The sequence below is a fragment of the Musca domestica genome, unplaced genomic scaffold (genome assembly GCF_030504385.1).
Source record: "Musca domestica strain aabys unplaced genomic scaffold, Musca_domestica.polishedcontigs.V.1.1 13, whole genome shotgun sequence".
In the NCBI taxonomy this organism is placed as follows: domain Eukaryota; kingdom Metazoa; phylum Arthropoda; class Insecta; order Diptera; family Muscidae; genus Musca; species Musca domestica.
Window position 1 is genome coordinate 5,159,086 of NW_026712172.1, and position 6,089 is coordinate 5,165,174.

Genomic DNA, 6,089 nt, shown 5'->3' on the forward strand with positions numbered 1-6,089 from the left:
CGACGGCGAGGGCGACTCGCACATAAAGTCGACGACGACTATAGTAACGACAACCGTAATTGGGCCGATTATATTTTATGTGACTGGCTTCTTCGTAAAAAACAAAGAAGAGTATAATAGATTTTTTCGACATCATAAAAGGATAATCGGTTATCGTAATAAAAACCTTTGCATTCTTGCAGTTTCGGAACAGAGCATTTGTATACAAAGGATGACTTAATCTTATGTTGAGAATACATAATACGCTTTTTTGACTCGCTTAAGTGTCATCCGTTGGCTTGTTCGTAGATGATCGAAGAAGTTTCAGGTTGACTTAGTTCGATTTTTAGCATACGCTCCTTTGTTCTTCTCTGAAGAAGCCAGCCAGTATTCTTACCTTTATGGTCTCTTCCAGAATGTTAACCTTTTTTACTTCGGTAGCCGATTTTCCCATTATGATATCGAAAAAAATTGCAAAAATAGTACATTCCTGCATGGCTCAATAAGAATGGTTTTTCAACTTCAAAGCAACTAGATAAATTCAACTCTGTACCGGAGTCTTTTTATGTTAAATATACATTTAAGCATTCAACAATTGGTTTAGTTTATTTTACATTTTTTTATCAGAAAATTCTTATATTGAGTGAAAAACCACAAAACATGAATGGAATATTACAGTTATTCCACAAAGTTGATTTTATAATAAAAGGATAATCATTATCTCAAAATTTTACAGTTTGTTGTCCAATAATATCAAAATTATGAATTTCTATTGGAACTGAAATTGAAATAATTTCAAATTGTTTTTTATAGTTGAAAACAATACTCACACATATACAAACTGTGTATATGTGATGAAAGGTAACATTACAACAAGCTTGAAATTCCTTATAATCTACATGGTAAATTAAGAAGGAAAATTCATTTCAAATAAGCATAACCATTCTTGCATTTTCTGTAATTTACCTTGTCACGTTTCACTACATAAAAACTGGTTCCAATCTCCGATTTGTGTATGCACAATGCCTTTATAAATACAAAATGCCTGTATAAAAATGTTGTCAAATGAAGATTTAAAAAAAATATAAACATATGATTGCATGACTTTACTTTCTTGAAGGTGGGACAAAGCTACCCCCTAAATACAATTTTTTCTTTTGATGCTCTTAAGGTGGGAATACATGAAGCGCCTGTTTGGGCCTGATTATATTGTTCTTAAAACAATTAAAATACTTAATGGATGAATTCGTGGTATAATTATTACAGGTATCGGTAAACCCCAGCTGATTTGACTCTACAGTAGTAATAGTATCAAATTCCGTATGACGGTTTGTGATTTAATTCCATTTTTACATATAGGAGGTATACACTTTTTATATAAAAATTCACTGCAGCTCAATGTGATTTTTTTTTTTGCCTAATAATAGAAAAAATCAGTTATATTCTACAAAACACCAACACCGATGGTGCGAAGACATTTACATTAGGTAATTAGTCGTATGTTTCATGTTTCCTAAAATTGCAAAATGTAGAATACTTTACGTATATATGCAGTGTGGTTTGAATTTGAAAGGGATGTTGCTTTTCCACGATGTTCTAGAGATTACCTGAAAGGTTAAGAGATTTGGACCTAGAGTTGACAACTATACATCCAGGGAAATGATATGAAAGCATTAAAATTATATATTTTAAGAACCATTCTTCTTCCTTTTTAAAATTAGAAGCCAAAATTCCAAAAATGTAAATTTTTGAAATTAAAATAATTTATTGAAAATGAATCGTTTTGTTTACATTTTTGGACATAAATTTTTATGTGGTTGTTGTTACGTTTATTGTACAACAACTCTGGCTGTTACCTGCATTAATCTACCATGCGTCGAATTTTAACCGCAAATTTAATTGTTTAAGGCTGGAAATACATAAAGCGCATATTTGGCTGACTTAAGGCTGGAAATACATAAAGCGCATATTTGGCTGGCTTAAGTCATCGGCTGGCTTCTTCGTAGATGAACAAAGGAGTTTTAGGTTGACTTAGTTCGATTTTGGCCCTAGGTTCCTTTGTTCATTTCCGAAGAAGCCAGCCAGATAAGCGCTTTATGTATTCCCACCTTTAAGGTTACTAGCTTAAAGGTGCTGGTACAAAAATAGGTTTTGTACTGGCCTAAGCCATAGGTTGATTTAGTTCAATTTCAGTCAAAAGTTGTATCTTGTTCACCCACGCTCTTTTGCTCTCTTACGAAGAAACCAGCCGATGATTTAACCCAGACAAAAAGCGTATTAAGGTGCAAGTACATATAGAGCTTTTTTACTGGTTTAGGGTGAGAGTATATAAAACATTTTTTGACTGGCTTAAGTCATCGGCTGGCTTTTTCGTAGTGGAACAAAAGAGTTTTAGGTTGATTTAGTTCGATTTTGGTCCTATGCTCCCTTGTTCTTTTCCGAAGAAGACAGCCGATGACTTAAGCGTTTTACGTGTTCTCACTATTCTCATCGACTGACTTCTTCCTAAAATAACAAAGGATTCTTAAGGTGACTTGAAGCCAGCCGATTACTTAAGTCAGCCAAATATGCACTTTATGTATTTCCACTCTTAGTTCAATTCCGGCCCATCATTTATACTTGTTCATCCTACGCTCCTTTGTTCGTTAACAAAGAAGCCGGCCGATGACTTAAGCCTGTCAAAAAAAGGGTTTTACGTATTCTCATCTTTAGATTTCCCAGCGCCTCACCCGCTCTCAATAGTATGAAGAAAGTATTTTGCAAATTCTCCAGCGCGGCTTAAATGTATATTTTTAGAGGACTGTATTATTATTTAAATTTGGTGATGAACTAGGCAATCGCTCTCTTCCAGAAACTGCAAGAATATACCTGGTTTGGAATTTATGACGATATCATAAATGGAATCGTTAATTTTAGTAAAAAATTTTCTTTCTTGCAGTTCTGGAACAGACCATATAAAAATATTTAGATAATCAGACTTGAAAATGATTACAATCTATATCTATAAAAGAAAGTTGTGTTAGTTACTAAGCTTATAACTTAAGATCCGCTAGACTGATTTTAGCGATTCACGCAAATTCGGAATTGTCTCCTGTCAGAAAAGGATAACATCAAAAAAAAAAAAATCGCGTAAAAATGTGATATATTAACATTTTCATTTTGACTTTTGATATGTACAATAGTAATGTTTTATTTTGCATTATTTTTTTCCACTTTGACTTACTTTTCTCTAATGTACATTTGTAGTGTTTTTTATATTTTATTTTTGAATTCGAATATTAATACCAATTTATTTGACTTGATTTCTGGAGAACTGAAATTGATGTCGGGTTACATAGAGTGCCGAATTATGTGGTGGCGAAACGGAATAGATGATATCAAAATAATTTGACGCTGTCACACCAAAGTTAAAAGATGTTTACTTTTTCAAAATCGCTAAAAAATCACAAAAAAAATAGATCTCATTGCAAAAATTCTCAAGTCGGGAAAAAATCGAATCGAATCGAATGGAATCGAATTTTAAAATAACAGTACATTCTCTTGACAAACTTTGTAAGGATTTTTAAACATTTGCTGTAAAAAAAATCAGCGAACAAGTTAAAGATTTTTTCAATTGGTTATTCTTCTTTTGTCAATTCTTCTTTTTTTCAATTTGTATTATTATATTGAATTCAGTGGATTTTTTGTGAAAAAAATAATGAATAATTTTTCACTATATACAATTGTTCACCATAAAAATGAAATAAGTGCGAAATATGATGTTAACTGACATCTACCTTTTAACTCCAGGGCCGACATCGTGGTTCAGCTGGAAAATGCGAACACATTTAAACAAACAAAAATTACCGAAAAAGCCTAATGGGGCTAGCGTAGCGTGGACCTACTTCTTTCATGTGACAATAATTCGTCCAATGAGAGCTAAAAAAGCTAAATTTTTTTGGAGTACAATCAGTAAAATACAATATATAAAGGGTGGAAAATAGTAGAGCGAATGGGCCGACATCGTGGTTCAGCTGGAAGATGCGAACACATTTAAACAAACAAAAATTACCGAAAAAGCCTAATGGGGCTAGCGTAGCGTGGACCTACTTCTTTCACGTGACAATAATTCGTCCAATGAGAGCTAAAAAAGCTAATTTTTTTTTGGAGTACAAATACCATATATAAAGGGTGGAAAATAGTAGAGCGAATGGGACTCTTAGTAAGAAAAGGATTCATATTCTTCCAGAAATTCTTCCCAAACATTCAAGATACCTTAAATCGCTTTTGCAGGTCATGATATCGATCATAATTCACGGATAAGGGTACAACCCGATTTCATATTTATATAACCATCATAGCATACGACATAAGCTATTTTTGGGGTCTTGGTCACATTTTCATTTTTTAGCCCTTATTTGGCATGTTTGTTTCTAAGGGGGTAGTGAACATCTTCGCAAAAAATTTGAAATTTTTGGAGTAGGGTCCATATTGGTCTTGAACACATTCATAAATTTTTATTGGCAAAAAAATTGTGTTTATGCTACCTTGGGGTAGGGAACCATCATACTGATAATTGCCCCATAGGAATTTATTTAAGTAAAGTCCCCACATTGGAGTATCCCCAAGTGCACTTTCACATCTAATGTGTGGTCAAAAAAAAAATATTCTATTGAATTTGTAACCAAGAGAATATTGATTGGGAATGAAGATTTGGGATGTACATCTATATGAAATAAATTGTGAAAACATGAACAAATTACAAATATAAGAAAGTTGCATGGGACCGAATATTTGTTGAATTGTCATTGAATTATACTATGATGAAAAATATGGACTTTATGGGGTCTCCAACTTACAATTTAAATGGCAAATAAAATTATTTCCCATCTTTGACTATTTACAAATTTTGTGAATAATTATGCTTTGACAAATATGCATAATAGACAAAAACTACGGACCGGCAACGCGGACCGGACCAGCTAATACATTATAAAATTCATCCTTTGTAACCGCTTTCAAGAATCGACTCCAATTCTTGATTCAGCTTCTCTTAACGCTACCACCATTTTTATCAGCCGGTTTCATCTCTCAAGTCTTAAAACTTCTTGGTGATGTATAATTTTGTATATGTTGGCCGCTATCATGGTAAAATTAAGAAGGTAAAGTCATTTCATTTCATCTCCGCATTTTCTGCATTATTTCACTACACAATAAACAGGTTCCCACCTCTGATTTGTGTATGTACAATCGATTTATAAATACAAATTTTGACAATGAAATGTTGTTCAATGAATAATTTTGAAAAAATGTTAAACATATGATTGCATGACTTTACCTCCTTAATACTACCATGGCCGCTATCATGCAAATAGTGAACTTCCCGGCGGGAACATATTCCCAAAATCTCCGGTAATATGTATTTTCTACTTTCAATGCTACGACGTGTTTCACCCTTTGAAGTTGACGTTAACGCCACGAACTAGTCTGTCAAAGTTGTGACAGCTTTGTCTATATATTTATACATTTTAAATTTAATATATTTTTATTTAATTTTAAATTTTGTGGTAGGACTCTTTTAATTTTTTTTTTATTTGGGACTTTTTTTTCCCTTATTCAGTTATTTTTCTTGAATATGCCACGTGGGTCTTTTTTGTATGTGTATATATTTTTTAACATTGGTTCTATGGCTTTTTTTATTTTGCGTCAATTACTTTTTGTTGTTTTATTTAGTCCCCTGGATGGACTTTTTCAGCAATAATCAACTTTTTTGGAGAACAGCTACCTTTTTGTTTTTTTTAAGTTTCTTACCACAGGTGGTGGATAACTAAAACCAATTGTTTTTGTCGCTAGTTCTTTTCACTTTAAGAAAAGTGAAGGCCCGAATGATCAATTGTACGAAGGCGAGAAAAGAACACAACATTATGGTTCGATTGTTGATTAGACTTTCCATCCGGCTTTTTTATGTTTCAAAGCAATAAATATATACCCAAAATTGGCAGAATTCGGGCACACTTAGAAAAAAATGTAATCAGCTGGAAGCTCTACCTTACCTTTTTATTGTACCATGCTTAAGGTCAGATCTTGTTTTCTTTTGCAGTATTAATTTAAAATATTAATTTTACACGCAA